Genomic DNA, 12629 nt, shown 5'->3' with positions numbered 1-12629 from the left:
CTTCTGACAATCTTGGCAACCCTTATAATATCTGAAACAATCTTCCAACATTGTCGGCCAAAAGTATCCTGTACGTCGAAACAACCACTTCATCTTGTGAGCCGATTGATGAGTACCACAGATCCCCTCATGAACTTCACCGATTGGAACCTTGGCCTGATCGACACTCAAGCACTTAAGTAATACCCCATCAATCGTCCGGTAATAAAGCTCATCGCCCAGCAGTGTATACTTTAATGCCTTTTATCGTAATTTTCTAGAAGCTGATTGAGATGGATTACTCAAATACTGATGCACATCATACCTCCAATCATCGGTTGACATTGCTGCAATTTCAACCTTAACATCTTTAATCATCGGCTTATTCCCCGATGCCCCTTGTGCTAAATTGTTAGCTTCAAAATTTTGTTCTTAAGACACATGCTTCAAAGTAACCAACCGAAACTCCTTCATTAGTTCCAGGCACTTCTCATTATAAACCATCAATGTATCATTCTTGCATTCATATTCGCCCGCCAACTGGCTGATTACTAGTAAAGAATCCCCCATGATTTCAATAGTATCGGCTTCAACTTCCTTAAGTAATTGCAACCCCTTAAGCACTGCTTCATATTCAGCCTGATTATTAGTCGCATACAGTTTAATAGTATAAGCGAACTCAAAACATGCCCCCCTAGGGGAAATTATAACTAAGCCGATGCCACAACCATGACTGCATACCGATCCATCAAAGAATAAAGTCCATGGTACTATCTCAACCGAGCCGATTGAATCATCACGATGTTCCACGATAAAATTGGCTATAGCTTGTCCCTTAATCGCCTTCGGTGATTCATACCGAAGATCAAACTCAGTCAAAGAAAATATCCATTTTCCAACTCGTCCCTTTAATATTGGGGCCGACAGCATGTATTTGACTACATCAGCCTTGCATATAACGGTACACTCGTTAGATAACAGATAATGCCTCAACCTTGTACACGAGAAATATAGGCACAAGCATAACTTCTCCACAGGGGAATACCGAGTCTCAGCATCCAAGAGCCTTCGACTAAGATAAAACACGACTCGCTCCTTCCCTTCCAATTCTTGAATCAGAACCGAGCCGATTGACTTCTCACCAGCCGATAAATACAACCTAAACGGCACTCCTTTCTGTGGGGGAATTAAAACAGGAGGAGAACTGAGATACTCCTTGATATTATCCAAAGCTTTTTGCTGCTCTGCCCTCCAAGTAAATTGTTGATTGGCTTTTAACCGCAATAAAGGTGTAAAAGGTTACAACCTTCCGGATAAATTAGAGATAAACCGTCTAACAAAATTTATCTTGCCGATCATCTCTTGCAGCTCGGTTTTATTTTCCGGGGGCTTAATTTTCTAGATTGCATTAACGCTCCTCTGAGTTACCTCAATCCCTCTTTCATGAACAAGAAATCCCAAAAACTGGCCAGCCGATACGCCAAAAGCACATTTTGTCGGGTTCATCTTCAAGCCATACTTCCTGGTTCTCTCGAAAACTTTTCTTAAATCGGCTATGTGATCGTCGACTTCTTTGGATTTAACAACCACATCGTCAATATAAACTTCAACCAACGAGCCGATTAAATCATGATATATATAATTCATGGCCCTTTGATATGTTGCTCCAGCACTCTTTAATCCAAAAGTCATGACAACCCACTCAAATAAGCCGATTGCACCAGGACACCTAAAAGCCGTTTTATGGATATCCTCCTCAGCCATAAAGATCTGATTATAACATGCATTCCCATCCATAAAACTCAAAATCTTATTCCCTGATGCGGCATCAACCAGCTGATCGGCCACTGGCATCGGATACTCGTCCTTCGGTGTAGCTTTATTTAAATCTCGAAAATCAATGCACACCCTAACCTTGCCATTCTTTTTAATAACTGGAACTATGCTAGAAACCCACTCAGCATATCGGCAGAGACGAATAAAACCAGCATCATACAATCGTTTAATCTCAGCCTTAACAGGTTCGAGCATATCGGCTTTACATCTCCTCGGAGGTTGCTGACGTGGTCTAACCCCTGGTTTGATAGGTAGCCGATGTTCGACGATCGATCGGCTGAGTCTGGGCATTTCATAATACTCCCAAGCGAAGCAATCTCTAAACTCTTTTAGGAGCTCTATTAGCTTGGTTCTAAACTCTGAAGACAAATTATTGCTAATGAATGTCGGCCTTGGGCGATCACCTGGACCTATATCTATTTCTTCCAAATCATCAGCCGACATAAAACCTTGACCTTGCTTATCATTGAGATCATCTACTGTATCCTTAGCGTAAACATCTGAACCCTCCACAACACCCTCAAAGTAATAGCTTGGGTTCTCCATTTTCGATTGGCTGTATATCAGAATCAGACACTTTTAGAAAATCTCCATCCCAGACTTTTCCAGATAAACAATCAAGGCCATCCATCTCCCAAAGTGCTAAATCGGCATTGGCAACATTAACTGACCTGTCGGCTGGCACGACCTCTATCTTGTCACCTTGCCACTGAATCAAGCATTGATGCATAGTTGAAGGGATGCAACAATTGGCATGAATCCAATCTCTTCCAAGCAACAAGCTGTATGAACCCTTCCCATCGATGACAAAAAACGTGGTAGGAATAGTCTTGCTGCCGACTGTCAGCTCTACATTCAGAACCCCTTTGGTCTCCGATGGATTACCACCGAAATCTTTGAGCACCATATTTGTCTTGATAAGATCCTCGGCATTCCTACCCAGCTTTCTGAACGTGGCATAAGGCATCAAATTCACCGCAGCCCCACCATCGACCATCATTTTAGACACCGGCTTCCCATTGACGTAGCCGTTTACATTCAATGGTTTAAGATGCCGATTCTCTGTCCCCTCGGGCTTCTCAAATACTGCCTGTTCCGGTGACAGGACCAACTTAGCCGACTCTTCCTCTATTTCATCGACATCAGCCTGATTTATTCCGAACTCGGCTGGCAATGTAAAGACCATGTTGATTGGTGCTATAACAACACTTTTCCCTTTGCCAACCTATTCGCCTCATCAGCTGCAACATCATCGGCTGTAGGGACTTGATTCTTGACACGCCACACCTGCCTTGGTCTTGGTTTCCTCAGCCGATGATTGATTTCTTCTTCAACCTCCCGAAAACGTTTCCTGCTCCTCAATCTCTGGACCCTCCTTTTCTGATTCTTTGTGAAAATACCAGAGGGACACCATTGATTCTTCCTAGTCACCTCATCTTCTTGACCATGATCTCGACTCATCGGACCCAATCTTTGATGAACAGGGAGTCTTGTCTGTCTTGGCCGATCATCCCCATTATATGATCGGCTTGAGCTCTCAATGACATCACTACACCCAGGACAGTTTTCAATAGATGGCAACCTCATTCCTTCATTCCAGCAAAATCTGAAGAATTCGCAACCCCAATGAGAATCAAAACCATTATCATTCTTTTCATAGTGCCTCTCCTGCTGCTTGTCATACTTCCTCTGATACTTATTGATAATTTTAGCCGAATGTACTTGGAATCCATTTGCACGGGCCCCATCGGCTGCTCGACTAGCTGTATGTACCATGTTGACGGGAAAAGGGTTCCCATCGACCTTCATCGGCTTCTTAGAATCATCAAATTTGATCTTTCCCCCTTCAATGGCCACCTGGATTTGCTGTCTAAATACCTTACAATCATTAGTAGAATGGGACCCAGAATTATGCCATTTACAATATCTCCTCTTGCCTAATTTCTCAGCCGATGGGATCGTATGACCAGGAGGAAGTTGAATCTGCTTCTCTTGGAGTAGCAAATCGAAAATCTTATCGGCTTTGGTGATATTGAAATCATACTTCTCCTCCTTTCCAGGACTTTTCACCCATTGGCATGGTATGACCTTTTTGCTCCTCATCCATTCGGCTGCAGCTATCTCAGAATCATCTTCTTCATCGTCCGACCCATACATATATGGACAAACGTGGTTAACCTTCTTGGAGCTTTTTCTAACTTCTGCCGACCTATGCTCATGTAAGGTTATCTTCTGTATCAGATGTGACAAGCTATTGAAATCTTCGGATGAGAATTTCTCCCTAATTGCAGGAATCATACCCTGGAAGGCCAAATCGGCTAACTGAGCATCAGTCAAACTCAAGCTAAAGCACTTGTTCCTCATCTCTCTGAACCTCTGGATATACTCATGCACGGGTTCATCATACCGTTGCTTGATCGCTGTTAAGTCAGACAACTTCATCTCATGGACCCCACTGTAGAAATAGCTGTGGAATTGCTTCTCTAAATCGGCCCAACTATTGACTGACCAGTATGGTAGAGAGGAAAACCAAGTAAAAGCTGACCCGGACAAAGATAACCGGAATAACCTAACTCTCAAGGCGTCCACAGCCGATGCTTCACCACACTGAGCAAGGAATCGGCTGATGTGCTCATAAGTCGACACGCCCTCTTGTCCTGAAAACTTGGAGAAATCTGGAATTTTAAATCGATTGGGAAGGGGAACCCTTTCAAACCACTCAGGATAAGGCTGCCGATACAAACTTCCAGTCTCTTTTGGCTTAAGCCCAAATTGTTCCCTCATCACATCGGCAATAACATCGGCCCATGGTCGTTGCTGAGCTGCCCCTTGCGGCTGCTGCTGTATGGGATCGAACTGGGCGAAGTGAGGTGCGAACTATTGCTGGGCCGATCCTCCTGGCTGATATTGAGCTTGCGGGGAAGGAGGCTGATACTGATAACTCAAGTTGCCCCCTTGGTAGTTATGAAGATTCGGCTGAATGTTGCGTACCAAGTGCTCAGGAACCATCTGAGGTACCACGGCGCCATCTGGTTGCGCGTGGTGAACCTTGCTCCGGGACGACTTGGTTCACAAGTTGCTGGGCAGGTTGCCCCCCAGGTGCTGCAAACCCAGCCGATGCATTAGCTGACCCCGGATGCTGAATCGGCTGAACGACCTGCTATCGTATCGGAGTCTGTTGAATCGGCTGAAGCCGTTGCCTTGGCGGTGTTTGCTGGACTGGTTGGAAATGCTGCTGCGTTGATGGCACTTGCTGCGCTGGTTGCACGACCTGTTGCTGGATCGGCTGTACAACCGGCTGGATTGGTGGTGTCTGCTGAACTGGTTGCACCACCTGTTGTTGGATCGGCTGTGCAACCGGCCGGATTGATGAGGTCTGCTGAATCGGCGGCTGCTGCACTGGATCAACAATTGGTGGTGGTGGCAAAAACATAGCAGCAACCTAATCTTGAATCGGCTGATTCGCGGTCTGCCCAACAGGCTGTGGATGCTCCCTTATTAACAACCGAGGGTTAATCGGCTGACCTGGCGCCGTGGCTGATGTAGCAGGTAAGGGCGTTGATGCTGGCGCTGTTGGTTGAGTCGTGGGTGCGGCAGATGGAGCTGCCTGTACAACCGGCTGAGCATCAGTGACCAAAGTTCGATAATTTGGAAAAACGCCTCCTTGCAAGTAAACCGGGCCTGTAGCCTGATGCTCAGCTATCGAGCCATCGGCTATCGTCTTCATCATGTTTGACAATGTATTGACTAAGACCCCGGATTGATTGATCAAAGCATGATGCACCGCGTAATCAACCCGATCCTGAAAGTTGTAGAAAAAGTCTTGTGCTAGCTCAATGTTCTGATTAAGATTTCCTCCTTGCGGTCCTTGAGCAATATAGCCTGGAGCCCCGTGCACCTCTTGAGGGTTGTCACCTTGGTTTCCTACAGAACCACCAGTAACACTATTGTTGCTCGGCTGAGCCGAGCCATCTGGAGCTTGTTTCACCTCTCCATCTTTAGAAGAACCAGTTCCAGGGCTGTAACATACCCGAAATTTTAGGACTTAAAATCTTGTCAAAATAGTTAGAGGTTAACTGCTCTAATTTTGAGAGCCAAAAATTTCCGTTTTAATTTAGGTGGTGACCAACTTAAACTATTGCATGATTAAAATTTGAGAACAAAATAAAACCTTTTCATTCCCACTATTAGACTAGAAATGTCACCAAGCATACATGTACATAATGCATGCCTAGGCTCGAGTTCTTTGTGCATTTGGAATTTTGGTCTTGCATTCCATAATAGGTCCCATGAGCATAATCTAAAAGAATTATTTCACTAATCAAACCTATAGTTAATCTTGGGTGATAACACGTGGACTTAATATTAAACTCAAATATCATCTTCTCAGTCTAAAAGAAGTTTAATGTAATCCCTATAATAATATTAGATGCAATTATGAAGTGGGAACACATATACAAACAAAGGTCATCCTAATTCTCTAAAATATTTTGTGCAAGATAAAATCATGGAAAAATGTATGTGGACAGTGATGAGCACAAACTTATCCTCTGTAATTTTGGTAACATGTTAACATTCAAGTTGATACCTCAAATTAATCGGTCAAAGCAGACAACTAAAAGAAATCAAATTAAATTTTAATCATCTAAAACCATATTTCATCCAAAAGTACATTTAACTGCTCATAAGTGAACATGGAAAATAATTTATTCAAATACTAGATTATTTATCATGCCTAAATATAATATTTCTAGAATTTTCCTCCTCTGTTTAAGCCTCCTAAAAAAAATTCAATCTAGCTTTCTAATAGCCCATCTTTGTTTAATTTCTGTGAGCAGTCTACCCATTATTTTTGAGTGCAACCAAAGAAAATGGAATCTAGGTGTAATCATTTACTTCAGTAAAATCAACACTAATTAATTTGGTCCACACATTAAATTATCGAGTTACAAAGTTAGAGAAGAAAATAATTCCGAAAATTATCAAAAACTAAGTCTACCCAAACTCCTACCCATACCTCTTTTCCTAGCCTAGCTTCCATCGACTTGGCCCCACCTAGCAGCCTCTCCAGCTCGCCCTTCCTCTGTCCCTCATCCTCAGCCGACCAAGAAACACAGAGAGGGAGAGATCGAGAGCCGACCGAGTCCTGGACGCGTCGACGCGTGGTGACGACATGTCTACTCCTTCAAGTCACTGAGTCATGCCTCCATCTCCTCCAGACCGAGTCGCCCAACTCCACACATCACTCTGGAGCTGAAGAAGCCGAGGGAGAGGTCCTCAGCCTCTCCGTCATCCTCAACCTCGCCGCCGGTCGTAGTGACGACGACCTTCGCCATCTCTGTTTGAGTCAAGGTCACCTCCATCTCTTTCGCGTTCCCATCTCTCCACATAATGCCGAGCATTTCCTCTTTTGACCTAAACCCCACTCGTGCAGTGCATCGCCGGGAACGCAAGACACGCCGACAACACCCTGGAGCATGCACCGGAGCGCCGCCGCTTCAACCATCGTCGTCGTCCGGCCATTCTCGTCCACCTCAGAGCAAGCCGCTGCGCCATTGTCATCGCCTCAACCTCCTCTTCAATACGCCTCAAGAACCCCAGCCGGAGGTGTGAAGGACTCGGAGAACGCATCTTTTCTTCACCGGCGCCGATCTAGAATCGCCTCTGCTGTCATCATCGATTACCGCTGCCTCGGTGAGCCATTGTTCGATTCCTTGCGCATACACCATCTCCTTGACCTCATAACCCTCATGCATGCTTGCTTGAAGCAGCACATTGTCCCGTTCGAGCCGTCGTCGTTCACCCGAGGAGGAGCGCCGTCGCCGAGCCGTTCCACAAGTCACCGCTGCCGCCAAGACCTCGACAACCCTAGCTCGACCCAAGGTGAGCATCCTGAAGGCTAGAAGACCACATGCATGCATCCTTTTCGTTTGGAATCGACTTCCATGCACATATGCACTTTCACCCCAAGAACCACCGCCGCTCACACTTGCCATCGGCGCTACTCCGATGTCCTCTAACCAAGAAAACTAGAGGAATGGAATCGCGAGAGCTTGCTCTTCATTTTATCTCTTGACCTCAACCTCAATCGAGCCACCGTTTGCCGCCGGCGAGCTCGAGATCGAGCTCAGCCATGGCTAGCTCTGCTCTGTCTAGAGCAGAGGGATGACTTCCGTGAATTAGATTAAGTGCAGGGATCCGTTTACAATTGTAGAAACACACTGACATATGGGCCTAGGACTGCGGGTTGATTCCTAGAAACCTCAAGGGCCTTTGTGCATATTGGTCCCTCACAGCCATGTGGACCCCATCCTTTAAAATCTGAAGAATAATTAAGAAAATGCCCAAACAAATATATGTTTAGCAGAAAAATGCACAAAGTTGTAAAATCTATATAAAATCAAATATAGCTCATTTTGAAGTGATTCCAGTTGCTGTAGATTCTTGAAGTTCTGAACTTTATTCCAGGAATATAAAACTTGACACTCACTGTACAAATAATGTCTCTAAAATTTATCTAAGATAGGTCATACATAAAACATGTACAAACTTATAAAATACATAGAAAATTCATCTCAACTCATTTTGAAACAAACTCAAAAACTACAGATTCATCATCATGCACTCTCTGATTAGGTGAAATAAAATTAATTACTTACTTTGCATCAAATGCCTCTAAAACTATTATCTCTATAATGATTAGTTTTAGATAAGCTAAACTTTAGAAATTCATGTAGAACCCAATTTAGCTTCAAATTGAGTAAACTTAAGTTCTGTGGGATCACCAAAACATGTATTTCCAAGTTATGAAATAAGATTATATACTTACTGTGTTGTAAAAGTCTCTAAATATTCATATAAGGATTTACTAACATAGAGCAGCCTTTAATTTGTAAAACTTGTAGAAAATTCATTTTTAGTCCAAATGAAATGAACAAAGCTTCCATAGAACCAGCAAATAGTTATCTTCAACATAGTAAAATAAAATTTGGCACCTTTTGTAGAGAACATAGATCAAAACCTTAACTTAGTGAAATAAGAATTTAAACACATAGTGTTGTTTAAGTAATACATAAACATGTATAAGTATATATATACACTTTAGGTCTAATTAAACCTAAATAAAAACTTGATTGACCAGTGAAGCCATAGTTCCATCCTCATCCATTAAAACTTAGAAGAACTTAGCTCATATAACAATTTCTAGGTTAATATAATATATTGCTAGTTTAGATTAGAGCATCTCTAGTTTATAAAATATGTACCATAGTAGTAAAGACCATAAACATATGAAATAAAAATGTTTTAGTTAACCAAATTATTCCTTTTATTCAACTTAAATAGGAAGTAGCATGTTCTGAACCTATAACTCAAAAGTCATGAACATATAAAACACTATATGCCTAAAACACGTTGTAACTTGTAAAATTTATAAGAAAATCATTATAACTCAAAAAATTGTGAAACCAAATGTGTTAGTCTTAGAGAACATATCTCCACACTCCTGTGAAGTCTAATCTAGTAAAAATCACTTTAAAAAAGTATTCCATAACACTACCTAAGACTATACTACTATAAACCGATAAAACTTCTAAAATTCATAACTCCCTAATGGAATAAGATAAAATAAAAATTCTTTCACCTAAATTTATTTTAGATCAGTACCAACCAACTGTGCATAAATCATGCATTTTAGAGCATTTTGGATTTTCAGCTTTTTCGGTGTTTAATTGCATATCGTGTCCTTTATCTAGATAATTGCATAATCGGTGAAGGAGTGGATTAGGTGCTAACATTTCTCTGATCAAGGCAAGTTTTCTCCTCCCATCCTTTGAACACATTGAATCCCATGATTTGAGGAATGAAAATATTTGTTTGCAAAGTTGCATGTGAACTTAGATTATATCGGTATTTGAAATTTGGTTAAGGTAGTTATGACCTATTTGCTGCATATCCCACCTTGAATAATTGATCCTCTTGCTGTTTGAACCCCTAGAAATGGTTAGAGTACACTCTTTGTGCTCAAATGGGTTTATATATGCTCTATGTGCAACTACTTGCTTAGCCATGCTTAGAAATATGCAAATGCTCATTCCATCTATAATTAAAATGTGAATTTTGATACATGAACCCTTGCTGGAATAAAATGAATATGATGGGTATTTGCGAACTAAAATGTGTAAAATGTGATTTTATACTTGGGCGGCAAGTGGTGTGCATATGGTGTTAGTTGCATACCGATAGGGGGAGTGTTTGCCCAAGTCCATAAGGACCGAACTTGTGTCACCCATTTAAAGTTATCCGTACATCCACATGTGCTAGTATGGGATGGCCTAAGCTGATTAATCTATTTAGGACTAGCCTTGCATTCTGGTAGGCCGGTGTGTATGAGTTCGTAATTCAGAGGAGCTTCCTATTTACCCCGACGTGGTAGTTTAGGTGACTAAGCGTGTCCAATACAACGGTATTGTGCCACGTGGTGGGTTCCCATCGTGTCCGCCACCACGGCGTTAAGTTTAAGGCGTGGGCCCGCCACTTAACGGTTCTAGGTATATTCCAAGTATGCCTAGGATGGAGGAACACGTATCGTGCTGGTGCAAGGCTAGGCTCTAAGTAGTGTAAAGGCTTCGTTATGACCTCTAGATCACATTCAACATGAAGAGTGTGGTGGAGTCTTGTCACGCCCGGAATTTCTATCCAAAATTCCAAACGCTTACATGTGTGTGAACCCTCGTCCAGGAATCAGCCGAGGCACACAATAACAAATTGATAATAGAGTACAATTATTACTCTAATTAATAAGCGAATAAAATGTCATTACAGAGGTAGATAGTCCCTCTCAATCAATAAAGGTCTAAGCAGCAGAAAAATAAGATAAACGGCACAGACGACTCCACTCCACAGGCAGCTTGACCAAGGCTACACCTAATCCTCCACACCATCGGTATCACTGTAGAACTCCTCCTCTGATGAATGATTGCAAGGTGAGTATATGACATACTCAGCAAGCCACGCAGCAAATATGCAAGTGCACAGAATAACAAAGGATGGCATAGTAGGGTTTCATTTGCATAAACAGCATTTAATAAACATTTCAGAATTTAGTAAAACAGTTGAGTAATAATTAAACAATATTAATCCAACGCTATACAACATTCCCTGTTGTATAGGCCCAACCATTCTGAACAACCAACCCGGCTGCACAGTTCTATCTCCAAACCAGGAATATACCATTCCAAACCAGGAGCTAATCAGATTATTACCAGTTACAGCATCTTTTATTATGGTGAGAAGTGTGTAACTAATCACGAAAGACATTGTTAGACCCGCCCATAACCGCGGGCACGGCTATTCGAATAGTTTTACTCTGGCCAGAGGTGTACCACTGTACCCACAAGACACAGCCCCACAACATGTCACCATGCGCCTCAATACCACCACGGTACCTTAGAAAGGAGCTGTGACAATACCCCTCGCACAACACAACTCAAAGCAGTGCACCGTTCCTGGATCATAATCACCCCCTTATAAACAAGGCATGGACTCCCCAACGACCCCCGTGGGCTTATCTTCGCCACTTCCCAGTCTGGTGCCCCGCCATGAACCATGCTATACAAAAGGTAAAGCCGTTGCCCACGCTGGCTTGTGGTTGGCACGGTTAATGTTTCACAACCGAAACTCGTGAACCGGTCCTTAATTGTCATGAGCACGACCATCAAAACTATGTGCTCACAACCCACCATTATCAGGTTTTAGTTGGCAAATTAATTAATTAACCAATCATGATTAACCATCATGAGTTATCATGGAGCCATCATTAAATAATAGTGAGTCATAAGTTATCCCAATAGTGTGCTAATGTTTCTAAGCATGGCTAAGCAATCACATCTAACATCTAGCTGAACCAATATATAAAGCTCAACTAGTCAAATTATAATAACCCAAGGTATCAAGGAATAAAGTAATCAAGAACAAAAGGGCTATAACAAACAATAGGTTAATTCCACCCAATGACATTCGAAAATAAATGCAATAGTTGAATAGAAACCATAGCTTTAAACGGGATCAACATGTTCAAAGGGTTGTTTGGGATCTGTGTGACTTGCCTTGCTGGCCTCGGAACTCCTCAAATTCTTCTCCTGCGAAAACGGACTCTCCAGAAACGTCGGAATCTAAAGAGAAAAGAGCAAAATCATCCCAAACAGCACATAAACAAGCATGAACAGTACATGTGGATATTTTTAACATGTAGATCTCAATTTTAGAAAAATTTAGAGAGTTGAACCAACTAAATCCGAGCTAAGATGAATTAGTTATGAATTTTTAAAGATTAAATCGGATTAAAACACATATATGGATTTTAATTGAATTATGACGCAATAATGAATTATTTTTGAAAAGGAAAAGAGGATTTATTGCGTCAGCGGCTAGGGTTTGCGGTGGACCGGGTGCACGGCGGCGGTTCACGAGATTGGACGGCCGAGATCGATCCATCCAAAACGAACGGCCGGGATCGATCGGTCCACAGCCAGACCACAGCGGTCGGCACCGATGGCGTCAGCGGTGACGTCATCTCCGGCGGCGACCGAACCGCGCGAGCTCGCCGGCGAACGACGGCGCGGCGGCGCGAACGGAGAGCACCTACGGGTAGCGGACGGCACGGCGAACTCACCGGTGACCAAAGAAGCGGCGGAAGAACAACGGACGGCGACAGCGGCGAAGAAGAAGCGGCGGCGACCTCCGGCTTGACGACGGCGACGATGTTCCGGCGGTCGACAGCGACGGCGAAGGGGCGGACGAGGACGGCGACGCGA

General features: G+C 43.0%; 1 pseudogene; it reads left to right on the top strand.

Moving 5' to 3' along the window:
* Window positions 1–7206: 7206 nt before the first annotated feature.
* Window positions 7207–9601, top strand: LOC127776028 (uncharacterized; annotated as a pseudogene).
* The last annotated feature ends 3028 nt before the right edge of the window (window positions 9602–12629 follow it).

This window comes from Oryza glaberrima, chromosome 6, assembly GCF_000147395.1.
Source record: "Oryza glaberrima chromosome 6, OglaRS2, whole genome shotgun sequence".
Classification (NCBI taxonomy): domain Eukaryota; kingdom Viridiplantae; phylum Streptophyta; class Magnoliopsida; order Poales; family Poaceae; genus Oryza; species Oryza glaberrima.
This window is presented reverse-complemented; position numbering and strand designations above follow the sequence as displayed.